We start from the raw sequence: 17145 nt of genomic DNA on the forward strand, positions 1-17145 counted from the left end.
CCTTCAACTGTCATTGGAATTATCGGATTAGTTGTTAAAATAACAAAAAATAATAACAATGATTTGTTCGAAGAATAACTAAAAATGTTGTAAGTCTGTTATTACAAAAGGGTAATTCTCTATGAACTCACACCCCGAGCAGACGGTATTAACTTGAGAATAACAATTTTTGATATTTGAAAATACTAGGCCAATAACATTTTATGTTATTTATAACAAGATTTGTTATTCGACGTTATTATTTTTTTGTTATTGGATTGTTATTGTAATAACAGACTAATAACATTTTCAGTTATTCTTCGAACAAATCTTTGTTATTATTTTTTGTTATTTTAACAACTAATCCGATCATCCCAATAACAGTTGGAGTTATTCTTCCATAACAAAAAATGTTATTCCAAAGTTGTTTTGGCTTTCAACCAATATCAGACCAATAACAAATTTTGTTATGATAACATAAACTGTTATTAATCCCTTATGCAAAAATTGATTTTTCAAGAAGATTCCATAACACTTTCTGTTATTTTAACAGTATTTGTTATTGAAATGGCATGAATTTTGTTATTACCGTCTGCCCGGGACGAAATCGGGAAAAGTTGCCCCGACCCCTCGTCGATTTGCGTGAAACTTTGTCCTAAGGGGTAACTTTTGTCCCTGATCACGAATCCGAGGTCCGTTTTTTGATATCTCGTGACGGAGGGGCGGTACGACCCCTTCCATTTTTGAACATGCGAAAAAAGAGGTGTTTTTCAATAATTTGCAGCCTGAAACGGTGATGAGATAGAAATTTGGTGCCAACGGGACTTTTATGTAAAATTAGACGCCCGATTTGATGGCGTACTCAGAATTCCGAAACAACGTATTTTTCATCGAAAAAAACACTAAAAAAGTTTAAAAATTTCTCCCATTTTCCGTTCCTCGACTGTAAAATTTTTTTGAACATGTCATTTTATGGGAAATTTAATGTTCTTTTTGAATCTACATTGACAAAGAAGGGTCATTTTTTTGTTTAGAACAAAATTTTTCATTTTAAAATTTCGTGTTTTTTCTAACTTTGCAGGGTTATTTTTTAGAGTGTAACAATGTTCTACAAAGTTATAGTGCAGACAATTACAAAAATTTTGATATATAGACATAAGGGGTTTGCTTATAATCATCAAGAGTTATCGCGATTTTACGAAAAAAAGTTTTGAAAAAGTTACTTTTTGCGTTTCTCTTTGTTTCGTCGTCCGTGTCTGTCGCGGGTGACCATGAACGGCCATGATCAACGACGACCAACATTTTCAAAACTTTTTTTCGTAAAATCGCAATAACTCGTGATGTTTATAAGCAAACCCCTTATGTCTATATATCAAAATTTTTGTAATTGTCTGCTCTACAACTTTGTAGAACATTGTTACACTCTAAAAAATAACCCTGCAAAGTAAGAAAAAACACGAAATTTTAAAATGAAAATTTTTGTTCTAAGTTAAAAAATGACCCTTTTGGGTCAATGTAGATTCGAAAAGTACATTAAATTTCCCATAAAATGACATGTTCCACAATTTTTTTCAGTCGAGTAACGGAAAATGGGAGAATTTTTTAAACTTTTTTAGCGTTTTTTTCGATGAAAAATACGTTTTTTCGTAATTCTGAGTACGCCATCAAATCGGGCGTCTAATTTTACATAAAAGTTCCTTTGGCACCAAATTTCTATCTCATCACCGTTTCAGGCTGCAAATTATTGAAAAAGACCTCATTTTTCGCATGTTCAAAAATGGAAGGGGTCGTACCGCCCCTCCGTCACGAGATATCAAAAAACGGACCTCGGATTCGTGATCAGGGACAAAAGTTACCCCTTAGGACAAAGTTTCACGCAAATCGAAGAGAGGTCGGGGCAACTGCTGTGTGAGTTGGCGGAGAATTACCCAAAAACAATCCAATAAAAAAAATTCCTAACGACGAATAAAAAATCTTGTTAAAAATAACATTAAATGTTATTGGCCTAGTATTTTCAAATATTAAAAAATGTTATTCCCTAGTTATTTCCGTCTGCACGGGTTGAAAGAAAAGTCTCCGTGAAAAAAAAATAAGCTTAACAAATTTCTTACAATTTTCTTTCTGGAACTTTGGAAATTCAGCAATAAGTTTTTGAGATAACTTGAAAATGGAAAATTAAATAAATTTTTTAAAGTATTTTTCGATTGCAAATTGAATTTTGTTCGACAAACCGGATTTCAATGATTTTTTTAAAAATATTTTCAAAAAAATCATATATTCAAACCAGCATTTACACCATCATACGCTATGGCTCAAAAGTAAAAAAAAAAAAAAACAAAAAAAATCGAAAACTAAAAACAAAAATTAATTATTTTGGGAAACCAACTATTAGTGGAAAAATGAAGAATTGCGTAATTTTCTTAGACTGGACTTTTTTCTGAGTAGCCCTATGGCTAATGAAAATTTCATTCAAAGTTTTTGTCATGCTTTTTTTGACTTAGGGTAAAAGTTTCATCCAAACAAAAAAATTAAAATTTAAAAATCACGAAAAAAAAATGCATGCGAAAGTTAGAAAATGGTAAAAAATTATTGAACAGAAAATCGTCCAATTTAAGTTATAAACATTTTCGTTTGTTAAATAATTCTAACCAAAATCAAGTGCAGAATAGAAATGCTATGTTAAAAAAATAAATAATTTCAAGCAATAAATAACAATAAAAGATTAATGAAGTACTTATATTTTTTGATATTTGTATGTTTAAAAAACTGTTTAAATTGAAAAGCAAGTTTTTTTTTCAGAAACTTTTTCCTAAATTTTAAAATAACTAATTTCAAGTTGCCCCAAACATTTAGTATCAGTATGGGCTTACTGTGCCTCAAACCTAAACATGAGCTCGAATGTTCGAAAACTCTTGCAGCCCAATTTAAATACATTTTCCATACTATTATGTACAGGAATAATTTTAGATAGTACCAATTCTGAACATATTTGTCATTTGAACATCATAAGCGTATAGCTCAATTATTTTTGATAAATTTGAGTTTTGTGCGTTCTGGATGCCTGTCTCTGTTTTGGAACAGATTTTTATATTATTTTGGAGGGCCTGAACAAGGCTTCAAAAAGTTTGACACTTTTTTGTTTTATTATGCTGATATTGACATGAATCGGAAAAATTGCTTACATGCTCAAAATGGCAATGAAAAATGAGATTCTGTGTTTTCGTTCAAAAGAGTTCATGTGCATTTGAATTTTCAGTACACCCATACAATTAAGCTTTGCAATGAAAAAAAAAAAACATTCAAATTTGAACCACCATAGTTTCCCATCACAATCCATGATTACTCAACCCGATTAAAAATTCTGATGGTTTAAGTTTATTCACAAAATTCACCCTTTGCAAATATGTAAAAGATTTTAAGCAAACAAAAAAATCATAAAGTAGTTAACCTTGAAATGAGTTCAAGTTTCATTTGAGGTTTAAGGTATAAGTTCTAAAACTAGATTAATCCTCTAAAAAATATAACATAAACGAATTTTCTCTTTCCATTCAATGAAAAAAAAAATGATGGAGATTTTTAAATAACTTTTAGTATAATTGATACCCTTTTCACCGATTTGAGCACCCACTTCAACCTTGACACTTTATTTTAAAATCAGCTTTTCAAGTCATTCTCAAAAAAAAAAGAAAAGAAACCCAACTTAAATCACTGCCACAGCAAACACGTCCTCTTCTTGTCAAGGAAACGACGAAAAAACCCATTACCCCGGGGCAAGACAAATGAAGTGAACATAATTCTTATTCGCTTCCCTCCCCTCCCCTCCACCGCGCCCAAAAAGTCGTGCGAAATGTTCAACAGGGGTGGAAGGGTCCGGGAACTCTTAATCTTTGTTGTATGCCATTTCTCAGCCGACTTTGCTTCACCGAGAGCCACGCCGTTGGCAGGGGGGGGGGCGAAGGGAAATTTGCTGAAAAATTGCGTTTTTTCCCACCCACTCTAGAGGAATAAAAAGAGAAAAAAGGGAGGGGGTGCGAGCAATTCGCGAACACAAAAATGGCTGGAAGTGGAAATTTTTACAGAAAACTTTTCACTTTCCAGCGAATCGTACTACCTAACTGATGGGTGTTAATTTCAGCGGAGTTTTTTTTTTCTCGAGCAGTCGCACTTTCTTGCGAATTGTTTGGTTGTACTTTTTTTAATTTGTTTTTGGTCACTTTGGTTATGAACATTGCTTCGCCCCGCCGCAGGGGTTGTTTTCAATTCAATTGAATCAATTGGGAGAATGGCTTCAGGGTGCTTTGTGCGTTAAACTTATTGTCCTTTTGAGGGTGAAAAATTCGCGGGAAAGCATTCAGTTAATTGGAAAGCGGTTTTGTGAATTTGATCAAAGTAATGAATATTTTTTCAGAAATTTTTATTATTTTAGTTTATCAAGATCTAATAAAATTTTATTTAAACAAAACAATGTTGTTTAAAAATCTAATAATCTACTTTCCCCTCATCACCAAAAATCCTTATGAAATACGAGTCCCCCGAAAATTTCGTCACATTATGGTACTGATATGGGTTTTCACATTATTCGTCTTTCGTTCTGCGTTCATCATGATGGTTTCACGGAAAATTCAATTAGCAACAAGACGCGTTGACAGCATAATGTCTTTTGCTGCTATGGAAAACCCTCCCCCACGCAAAAATACACAAGCACACACAGACACAAACAACAATATCTTTTATAGATTCTCTTTTCCCTCGGCCCGTTAATGTGACATGTTCCGTTTCGTGTGCTTCCTTCCAGCTGATTGTACTAATTAAATGTGACGTTATTATTTTGCTTTTGCTAGAACGTAGGTAGTAAAGTCTCTTGGCACATTTGAAAATAATTATTGAGTTTTTTCTTTAATTAGAAGATTCCATCAAATTAAAAAAAAAACAAATTTAATTTATACAAAATTGAGCCAAAAGAAACAAACAGTAACAAGCTAGTCAAACGTCATCGAGCTAAGGAGAAGGTCCTTGGCATCCCCCCCCCCCCCCCCCAACTCAAGATCTTACGTAATTTTGTCTCCATCGTTTGGGGGTTTTCGCTCTTAGAGGGCGTTCATAAAACTCATAAACAGCTTCCTGTTACCGAGAGAAAATATGTTTATTGGGAAACGTTGACGACTTTTGGTTCTCGACTCCGTGTTGCCAAGGGCTCTCTTAAGAAGCTTGTTGGGAAATGCTTTCAACCTTCGGAGGGCGAAAATAACGATGGCTAGCCGCTGTTTGATTACTTAATTCAATTATTCAGGTTGAAGAGGCTGGTGAGTGTGGCCTCTAGTTTACATCAAACACTTGGGTAGCATTCTATATTTTTAATGATAAACAAACTCTGGAGTTTTGATTAAATAAAATTGGCTTAAAAATTTTCCCTGATCCCGAAGGGGACAATGTCTTTTTTTAGATATCTTGTGAAGGACCCCTTTATTTTTTCTGGATTATTTACCAAGACAGGTTTTTTAATTATTTGTAGCAGCAAACCGTGAAGAGATAGAAATTTAATGGATGATTTTTAGAAATTTAATTTCAGAGGAACTTTTGTGTAAAATTTGGATGTCCGACTTAATGTCGTAGTCAAAATTTCGAAAAAAAATGTTTTTTTCATTTAAAAAAAAAGGAATAAAAATCGTTGGAATTGTGATTAGAACGAATATTTGTGGTTTTTTTTCGAGTCTTAAGAGAGGTAATATTTTCAATCCCAGAGAGGTAATTTTTTCAGTCGCAGAGAGGTATTTTTTGCAATTATAGAACAAAAAATTTCATTTTAAAATTACGTGTTTTTTGTAACATTGCTGAGTTATTTTTTCAAAAAGCTTTTTCGTAAAATTCTTATAACTCGTGAAGAAACCCTTAACTCCTTATGTCCATACATCAATTTTTTGCAATGTTTTGCCGAGTTTCCCAAAAAACAGTTATCGTTGACTTATTTGAAAAATAATTTCGATTGAATATAAAGTTTACATATAACATTGTTTGAAATTGAAAGATCATTGTAAATTTTATTTAAGAATTATCTTAACTTATTTCTTTTAATTTTGGATTCAACTCATTGCATAATAAACATTTTGGAGTGCATAGCACACCGTTTGGCGGCCTTTGGATCGATAAATTAGATTTTTGGTTGAAATTTCATACCAAACTGGAATAATCGTCGGAACTGGTCCACATTGGTAAGGGCATACAATTTCCGATCTGTTGATTTTCGTATTATTCTGGAATATTTTTTGTTTAATTCCAGGATATTTTTGACATCTTTTTTTCGAATTGAAAATAAGTACCGTTGCAAATAATTTATAAATATTTGGAAATATCTTAAAGAATCCAAGAGCAATAGTTTAAATATATAATAAATAAATAAATGAATTGTAAACTATTCTATTCAATTTAGTCTCCTCTATTGTTTGATTTTTTCGAACAATATAAATAATTTAATAAAATATTTAACAACCCCATATTTTTTTGATAAAAGCTATTCAACAAAAAACATTGGGGACTAAGGTGACAAGAAAAATTAAAAAATTTGGAAAATCTGTGCCAATATGGAGCCAAGGGTAACTTTATATCTTAGAAGTTTGTATGGGAAAATTTGCAAAACAAATATGAGGAAAAGCAAAAAAAATCTAAATTCAACCAAAATGTCCCAAGTAACATTTTTTCCCAGGAGTTCTACAAGAGCTCTTCAAGATAGCTACAGCATAGCAGTTTGGACCGCTGTAGGATAAATTCTCTTCAAGTACTCTTCCAAACTCCTGAAGAAGATTTGAAGAGAATTTTATCCTACCGCGGTCCAAACTGCTATGCTGTAGCTATCTTGAAGAGCTCTTGTAGAACTCCTGGAAAAAAATGTTACTTGGGGTGGTATTGAATTTGTCAATTGTAAGTTTTTTCAGTAAATTTTTATGACAGGCAACTTTGACGAAGACTGCAAAACGATCCGAGTTAACCCTGACGAGTTATTAGTGATTTAAAGAAGACGTTTTTGTATGAAAGTTTTTTTACATCAATATTTTTCTAAGTTTTTGTCCCTCAGCGCTGGCCAAGATTGAGGGGGAGAGGGACAAGAACATAAACAAATATAAAAATTTAAATTACAACACACAATTTTAACATTTCAACCAAAAAGTAAATGCAAAATTTATTATATGTTAGCACAATTGGTTTGAAATCATTAGTTTTCAGAAAATCCAAGTTTTGACCGAAAAATATTTTTTTACGAAAAAAAAAACATTTTGCGGTGCACATAATTGAAAAATCACTAATCTTGGAAATATTTTTAAACGAACTTAAAAATGTTAAAAATGATTATAAACGCAGGGGACTGCATTTTGATTTGTTTTGAGTTGATTGCACTCAGAATTTTGTTGCAATTTTGAAGCATTTTGAAAAAAAAAATTTTGCTCCCTGATTTAAATTAGCAAATTATACTTAAATTTGGTACACCAGTTTGTATTTTTTACAGTTATTTTGTGATTCTGTACTTACTAGTTTAATCTTAGTTTGTCACAATTAAAATTTCTTACGATAGTAATAACTTTTTAACTGATTGTGTTGAGAAATGGTGAGTTATTTGATACATTTAGTTGTTTGAATTTTGATTATTTTGAAATGTGTTTAATAATGGCTTTAAAGTAAAAAATAGATGATTTAATGTTGAATATGGATCATTTTGGGGATTGGAATATAATGTTTAGGGTTAGTGAAATCTCACGATTTTGCGGACAGCGTGAAATCCGCGAAATTTGTCTTTTTCCTCGAAATCCCGTGAAATTTTATGTTTGTGTGAAACTGTAACGATTTTTTTCAAAATATTTTAAATATCAAAATCAAATAGGAATACAAATAATTTAAAGAATTATTGTAGAACTAGGCGAGTGAATACCCATATTCAATTATTTTTATAGGGTAAGTGAATTTTGATGATTTCGCGAACGGCGTGAAATTTTTGAAATTTATATTTTTTTTTCGAATCATTTTTTTACTTCAAATAACATCAATATTTCAACCATAAAGTCTATTTAAGTAAATTTTATAAGTTTTCAATTGAAAAGCTTGATATCCCTAGTAACATTTTAGGTTTTAAGTAGGCCATAAAAGCCTATTTAGGTCAAATGAAGGTTCTCAGAACCATGATAAAACCCTTAAGTTCAAAAAAAATTTAGGAACTTACAAAATTTAGTAATATTTTTTTCGCGTTAGTAAAAATTTTACTACTATCTTATTTGAAATGTAAATTTTTTTTTCTGTTCTTATTTTGAATAAAAATTTCGATTTGGTTACAAATTATATCATTTAAGCCTATTGATTTTAAATTCAGTTTTTGAAAAGAGAGATGAAATCCTTAAACATTATTTTGAATGGGCTAAATGTCACAGAAAATTCAAACTATTTTACTCATTTTGGCAGGACAAGATTGTTGAATCTTGCTTCGATAAGAAATTTAATAAAATTGAAATTGGGAAAACAGAAGCAAATCAGCGAAAACTTTTTTGCTTTATTTGACGAATATTAAAAAAGTAGTTCAATAAATGATAATACGCATGCCCTACATTTTGTTTTAAAATGTAAATAGAGCTCATCCATAAAACAGGTGGAAACTTTTTTGAAAATTATGAGATTTATTTTGTGTCCCGTTCAAATTTAGTAAAGATTTCTTTAGTTTATTGAAGAATAATATATAATGAAGCATAAAAAGTACTTTCTGTGATTAAAACAAAAGATTTTCAGAGTTATTTTAACATTTTCCACGTTCCGCGAAATTTGCGTGAAATTTGGTGTTTTGAAATTGAGGTCCCCGTGAAATTTGCTATTTTCGAGCGTGAAAAATCACTAAGCCTAATAATGATCCATACTCAACAATAAACAAACTTTTTTATTATTAAAAAAAGCAATTTTCAAGAGGATCGTGAAATTTAAAAAAAAATATTTTTGAGGATTTGAAGATTTGAAGATTTGAAGATTTGAAGATTTGAAGATTTGAAGATTTAAAGATTTGAAGATTTGAAGATTTGAAGAATTGAAGATTTGATAATTTAGGACTTTTAAGTAAGAACAGTAAAAAGTTCAATTCCTCGCCAGGAGTCAATAGCTTCCAGCATGTTGCGTTTCGGCGTTAATTTCTTTTAATTTTCACGCACCATTTCCTGCAACATCATCAGCTTGGAACGTGTGGCCCATTGCGTGGTATCCAATTTCCATCCTGCCCAGAGAAGATTGCTTTTTTGGGAGGGCTTTTTGGTGGAATGTTTTCTGACCACCTAGAAGTGCTAGAAAACGTTTTGAAAAAAATGTCAACGTGAGACGATCAATTAGTTGGAAACATTGTTTTTGAAATAATTGAACCATCAAATTTTGTTATGACACAAAAATCACCTAAATCAAATTAAAATAAAACAGATAAAAAACGTGTTATTTTGCAGTGCAGCACAGTTGGCGATAATAACCGTCATTCGCGAAAAAGGGTGTATGATTTTCAGCACTTTTTGGCACGATTCCAGTGCACACACACACGCCAGCTCCATAAAAGCAGGAAAAACTTTTTCCTCTCCCCGCCCGAGTCAAGTTGTGTGCAGAGGATTGCAGAAATTGGATATATCTGATAGCTCGCGGGGTTAGCTTTTTGCCAAACAGTCAGTGCTAGGAGGTGGTGGTGGTGTTGGGTGATGGGATAATTTACGTGGGCCAAAATTACGTGCAAATAATCGTAAACGAAACCAAAGCTGCTGGATGGTGGCAGCGATGATGATACTTGAGACACCTTTGGCGTGGTGATTCTGGCGAAAATTCGACGAACGAAATGGCTAGTCATCTTGTTTACGGTATGTTTCATGTGCGGTTTTCCAAGAATTGTTTATGTTTGCACCGGATGCTACTAGTCACACTGCTGTTGCTCATTAGAGCTTGAATAACCACTCGGAGTAGAATCTTAGAAGATGAATTTAATCAGGGTAATCCATAGTGAACAATGAAGAAAATTTTAAATTTTCAAGAAACAATGACAGAAAAAAAATCAGCTACTTCCTACTAAAAAAAGCTTTTAAGCTAGTAATTAGATTCCTAAAAGAAGGTTGTCCGTAGAGTATTCCAGTAAATCCCGTAAAAAAGGGACACAAAATTATAGTGTCGACCGACAAAAGGGATCAGCTGTCCCCTTTAAATTGATTTCACCGAGTGTTTTCCCAAAGCAAAAACGTTTCCCACAAGCAAACACTGAAAATCGAAACAAAAACCCCATACTTTACGATTTGCGTTGTAATTTCGTATTCAAACAAAGAGAAATAGTTTTTCTTTGTCCCGAGGGTAAACACCGCCCCCCTGGAGTGCCATTACGGCGCTGGACACACTGGACAGAAAAGCGCTTTCCGACCGAACAACAAAACTGAATAATACCAAGATTGTCAAGTGGGACACATTAATTCTGGACAACCCCTAGGGGTGGAGGTCGAACCTCGGGGTGGTGATGAAAAACTAAAACACACACTTTTTGTCCCGAAGGTTCCGCAACCAGGAATTTGTGTTGAACAGCATTATTTGACCTAGAGCAAAACCGAGGGATTCAACGCCATCGCCTTGAAGTAAGAGAGTTCGAACTTGTTGGAGGCAACACTGGAAAGGATCACGGTTTCCATGCAAACAGTTCATTAAATTTGCATTGAAGAAGGAACGTGGAAAAACTGTGGAGCTTCACTGGTGCTCCTTGGAACGGAATTACCCAAAGCTTGAACAATGTACTTATTCTTGGAGCTGCGTTCTTAAAAGGGAATCGAGCTCTTATTGCTTTTATTTTGGCCTCGAATAATTCGTAGAAATCCCATGTGAAAAAATTGATTGCTTTTTATTGGCAATTTCTTTATGGTTGATGTAGGGAACCAGAGTTTAACTAGAAAAAGTTCTATTGGCAGCAAGGAGCTAGATAAAAATTGATAAACATGTTAATGCGAAATGAAATTGTAAATTGTAAGGGCTGTTGAGTCGGAGTCGGAGTCGGAGTCGGAGCCAGAGTGGGTGGAGTCGGGTCTTTTTGGGGACCTGGAGTCAGAGCCGGACTCGGAGTCTGAGTCAGAGTCGGCTAAATTTTATGAGCTAGAGTCGAAGTCGGAGCCGGAGTTGAAAATTTCTGATAAACCAGAAGTCGGATCCGGAGTCGGAGTTATCTTAATTTATGAACTCATTTATTTTTCAATATTTGTTATAATGCAGGTCAGTTCGCAGAAGTTTGATAGATTTTACATTTATTTTATTAATCGCGAATTGGTTCAAGAAATTTATCAGATGCCATTATGTTTTTGAAGAATTTTTATTTTTATAAGATAGCTTTAATTGTGTAACTTCACTTTGATCACTAAATGATAACCAGTTAGTCCTCTCTTACCCATGTTTGTAGTGTCGTAATTCATAAAATATTAAAAAATTGTGGTTGTGTAGTTAAAAATCTAAACAAATATTCAATTGATTCTTGACTGTCTCTTTTGTATTCTTTTTATTCAAATTTGACCAAACTTTATCAAACTCGTATTGAAAAATAATTATACTCGCATTTTTTCTAGTTTTAAGTTTTAAAAATTGGCAGGACTCGAAATTTTTTTTTTGATAATTCTAAAATATTTCAGATTCTTAAAGTCCATTCCAATACATTTTAAAAATTCTGAAAAATATGAAGAGTTTTTTTATTCTAAAAATTGTTATGGTTCTAAATATTTGAAAAAAAAATAAACTTTTTGAATATTTATTTTTATGAAGTTTGAAAAGCTGTAAAAACTGTAATATTCTTATAAAATGTAAATTTTCTTGAAATAATTAAAAAAAACTTGTTTTTATTTAAAAAAACCATTTAAAATTAAGGAAATTCAAATTTTTTATTTTTTTTAGATCTTTATATTTTTAAATTTGAAAGAAATTAAAATTAAATACAAAAGAGTAATTCTCGCTGAAAGTGGACCACTATTTACACAAGGTGCTCAAAAATTAAAAGCAATGTACTTTTCCAATAGCCCCCACCAAGTTATGAACGAAACCATGTTTGGTTGGTTAAATTTGTCCTCACCTCGGCGCCACGAAGCTTAAACATTTTTTTTAATTGGTAATTTTTTGACTTAGGCGCACCTACAAAATTGCTCATAACTTTGCAAAAGTTCAACGAACCCTTGATGTTTAGGGGTGTTTTGGAAAGGAAATGAGCAGAGCTTTCGAATGCACTTGTCAGAAAAATACCGTTCCATACATTTTTTAGCCACAAAACACCAATGTATTTTTAAAAGTCATTTTTGAAGGCCGGCGCCCCGCTTTATCTAAAAACTGACAAATCCATTCGAAAGCTGAGACGATTTCACATAAAGGACCAATAAATCTAAGGTGTATGTTCCTCCTATCTTTTTTAATCTAATTTTGATTCTGCGAGCGCAGCGCTCCGTTCGCATTTTGGGCACCCAAAATGTTGCAATTTGCTTTGTTTTGTCAAAAAATATATGTGCTCACTTTTTAAATGATCATTTATTGTCCAAGGATCAAAATGCACTTTCGACAATTGACCAATATTTATGTTTTTGGGTTCTTCCAGCCAATTTAATGCCGAAAAATTGTTTTTTTACTTTTTTTTTTTTGTAAAATGCTCACTTACAATTGGGTGGACTTTTTTTCAGTAGAACTAATGAATTTAGCATGTAGGAAATTTCACCACGAACATTTTTCTCTAATAGAAAACGTAATTTCGATACTGCAGTGCCAAGATATATAAGTTTTAGTGAGAAAAAAAAAGTGCCAATTTTACAAATTTCTCCGACAACTAGCACGGCCTATTATTTACATGCGGCATATGTTTTGAAGGCCAGAGTATGGTTTCTTATAGTTATTTTGGTCGCTGAATTCGGATCTGGAATCAAATTTCAGATTAACATTTAGATTTGGAGCCACGCCCAAAAGTTATTTGCGGTAATATGCTGTAATTTTAATCGCTAGTGATTTCGGTCATATTTCATCTTTCGCTCATCTTTAATTGATGTTTTACTCACGGATTTTTTTATGGAGATTGTTTTTTTTTCAACTTCTGATTGTTTTGAGAGGCCTCGTGGCGCGGTGGTTAGCGGCTTCGGCTGCCGATCCCTAAGTGGCTATGGGGAATACACGCAAATAATATTTGAGCGTGGCTAAAATATCACTGTTCACTGTTAATCTGAAATTTGATTCCAGATCCGAACTCAGCGACCAAAATAACTATAAGAAACCATACTCTGGCCTTCAAAACATATGCCGCATGTAAATAATAGGCCGTGCTAGTTGTCGGAGAAATTTGTAAAATTGGCACTTTTTTTTTCTCACTAAAACTTATATATCTTGGCACTGAAGTATCGAAATTACGTTTTCTTTTAGAGAAAAATGTTCGTGGTGAAATTTCCTACATGCTAAATTCATTAGTTCTACTGAAAAAAAGTTCACCCAATTGTAAGTGAGCATTTTACAAAAAAAAAGTAAAAAAACAATTTTTCGGCATTAAATTGGCTGGAAGAACCCAAAAACATAAATATTGGTCAATTATCGAAAGTGCATTTTGATCCTTGGACAATAAATGATCATTTAAAAAGTGAGCACATATATTTTTTGACAAAACAAAGCAAATTGCAACATTTTGGGTGCCCAAAATGCGAACGGAGCGCTGCGCTCGCAGAATCAAAATTAGATTAAAAAAGATAGGAGGAACATACACCTTAGATTTATTGGTCCTTTATGTGAAATCGTCTCAGCTTTCGAATGGATTTGTCAGTTTTTAGATAAAGCGGGGCGCCGGCCTTCAAAAATGACTTTTAAAAATACATTGGTGTTTTGTGGCTAAAAAATGTATGGAACGGTATTTTTCTGACAAGTGCATTCGAAAGCTCTGCTCATTTCCTTTCCAAAACACCCCTAAACATCAAGGGTTCGTTGAACTTTTGCAAAGTTATGAGCAATTTTGTAGGTGCGCCTAAGTCAAAAAATTACCAATTAAAAAAAATGTTTAAGCTTCGTGGCGCCGAGGTGAGGACAAATTTAACCAACCAAACATGGTTTCGTTCATAACTTGGTGGGGGCTATTGGAAAAGTACATTGCTTTTGATTTTTGAGCACCTTGTGTAAATAGTGGTCCACTTTCAGCGAGAATTACTCAAAATTTAAATTTTCGAAACAAATCTAGAGTTTTTATAAAAGTCCAATAACCATATCAAACACAATAGCTTATGAGTAATTCTCGCTGAAAGTGGACCACTATTTACACAAGTTGCTCAAAAATCAAATGCAATGTACTTTTCCAATAGCCCCCACCAAGTTATGAAAGAAACCATGTTTGGTTGGTTGAATTTGTCCTCACCGCGGCGCCACGAAGCTAAAACAGTTTTTTTAATTGGTAATTTTTTGACTTAGGCGCGTCTACAAAATTGCTAATAACTTTGCAAAACTTCAAAGAACCCTTGATGTTTAGGGGTGTTTTGGAAAGGAAATGAGCAGAGCTTTCGAATGAATTTGTCAGAAAAATACCGTTCCATACATTTTTTAGCCACAAAACACCAATGTATTTTTAAAAGTCATTTTTGAAGGCCGGCGCCCCGCTTTATCGAAAAACTGACAAATCCATTCGAAAGCTGAGACGATTTTACATAAAGGACCAATAAATCTAAGGTGTATGTTCCTCCTATCTTTTTTAATCTAATTTTGATTCTGCGAGCGCAGCGCTCCGTTCGCATTTCGGGCGCACAAAATGTTGCAATTTGCTTGCCCCATTTTAAGATTTTGTCAAAAAATATAGGTGCTCACTTTTTGAATGATAGTTTATTGTCCAAGGATCAAATTGCACTTTCGATAATTGACCAATATTTATATTTTTGGGTTCTTCCAGGCAATTTAATGTCGAAAAATTGTTGTTTTTTTTCTTTTTTATGTAAAATGCTCTCTTACAATTGGGTGGACTTTTTTTCAGTAGAACTAATGAATGTAGCATGTAGGAAATCTCACTACGAACATTTTTCTCTAAAAGAAAACGTAATTTCGATGTTCCAGTGCCAAGATATTTTAGTTTTAGTGAGAAAAAAAGTGCCAATTTTACAAATTTCTCAGAATTAACAAGCACGGCCTATTATTTACATGCGGCATATGTTTTGGAGGCCAGAGTATGGTTTCTTATAGTTATTTTGTTCGCTGAATTCGGAACTGGAATCAAATTTCAGATAAATAGTGCACAGTGATATTTGAGCCACGCTCAAATGTTATTTGCGTGTATTCCCCATAGCCACTTAGGGATCGGCAGCCGAAGCCGCTAACCACCGCGCCACGAGGCCTCTCAAAACAATCAGAAGTTGAAAAACAATCTCCATAAAAAAAATCCGTGTGTAAAATATCAATTAAAGGTGAGCGAAAGATGAAATATGACCGAATTCACTAGCGATTAAAATTACAGCATATTACCGCAAATAACTTTTGGGCGTGGCTCCAAATTTAACAGTTAATCTGAAATTTGATTCCAGATCCGAATTCAGCGACCAAAACAACTATAAGAAACCATACTCTGGCCTCCAAAACATATGCCGCATGTAAATAATAGGCCGTGCTTGTTAATTCTGAGAAATTTGTGAAATTGGGACTTTTTTTTCACTAAAACTAAAATATCTTGGCACTGGAACATCGAAATTACGTTTTCTTTTAGAGAAAAATGTTCGTAGTGAAATTTCCTACATGCTACATTCATTAGTTCTACTGAAAAAAAGTCCACCCAATTGTAAGAGAGCATTTTACATAAAAAAGAAAAAAAAACAACAATTTTTCGACATTAAATTGCCTGGAAGAACCCAAAAATATAAATATTGGTCAATTATCGAAAGTGCAATTTGATCCTTGGACAATAAACTATCATTCAAAAAGTGAGCACCTATATTTTTTGACAAAATCTTAAAATGGGGCAAGCAAATTGCAACATTTTGGGCGCCCGAAATGCGAACGGAGCGCTGCGCTCGCAGAATCAAAATTAGATTAAAAAAGATAGGAGGAACATACACCTTAGATTTATTGTTCCTTTATGTAAAATCGTCTCAGCTTTCGAACGGATTTGTCAGTTTTTCGACAAAGCGGGGCGCCGGCCTTCAAAAATGACTTTTAAAAATACATTGGTGTTTTGTGGCTAAAAAATGTATGGAACGGTATTTTTCTGACAAGTTCATTCGAAAGCTCTGCTCATTTCCTTTCCAAAACACCCCTAAACATCAAGGGTTCTTTGAAGTTTTGCAAAGTTATTAGCAATTTTGTAGACGCGCCTAAGTCAAAAAATTACCAATTAAAAAAACTGTTTTAGCTTCGTGGCGCCGCGGTGAGGACAAATTCAACCAACCAAACATGGTTTCTTTCATAACTTGGTGGGGGCTATTGGAAAAGTACATTGCATTTGATTTTTGAGCACCTTGTGTAAATAGTGGTCCACTTTCAGCGAGAATTACTCTTATAGTTCAAACACATCAACACAAACTTACAAAAAAAATGAATTCTGAAGATTTAATATTTTGAAACTTTCAAAACTTCTAATTATACGAAAAATTCCAAACAATTCTTAAATTTTCAGAACTTCTCAAAAATGTTACATTTTTTTATGAATTTTTGAAAATTTAAAAATTTAAAAATTTCTCAGCAAAAATCTTAAAGTGCTGATCCTTAAAAGTCGTTGAACAAATCTAAAAAATATTAAATACCGCAATCGGGGCGACAATGATAGAATTTCAATTTATTTTTTTATATTATTCATCCGGTAAGAATTTTCTCATGATTTATGTATTTCAAAAATTTAATGGGTTGGATCACAATGATCCTTGTACGTCTTTTCAAATAAATTCAATAGAGCTTTGAAAATAGTAACGTTGAAAATGGTTGATAGTTGATGTGTGTTTTTTTTTTAATTTCAGCCTGAAAGTCGGTAAAATGATTTTATATGTCAAATTGATCATCACGAGTAGGTTTCTTTTAATGTATTATTTGAAAAAAAATGACCAATTAAATATTTGTTTAGCTAATACTTGATACTGCATAAGTGATGAAGTCGGAGGCAACAATTTGTTAAAAGCTAGAGTCGGAGTTGGAGTTGGAGTTGGAGTCGGAGTTGGAGTCAGAGTCGGAGTTGGAGTC

The 17145-nt window shown here is 33.0% G+C and overlaps 1 protein-coding gene across 2 annotated transcripts in view; it reads left to right on the plus strand.

The window, feature by feature from the left end:
• The window catches only part of LOC120419917 (potassium voltage-gated channel protein Shaw), a 128705-nt gene that overhangs the window by 11976 nt on the left and 99584 nt on the right, over positions 1 to 17145 (plus strand). The window lies entirely within an intron of this gene.

The sequence above is a fragment of the Culex pipiens genome, unplaced genomic scaffold (assembly GCF_016801865.2).
Source record: "Culex pipiens pallens isolate TS unplaced genomic scaffold, TS_CPP_V2 Cpp_Un0005, whole genome shotgun sequence".
NCBI classification, from domain to species: Eukaryota; Metazoa; Arthropoda; class Insecta; order Diptera; family Culicidae; genus Culex; species Culex pipiens.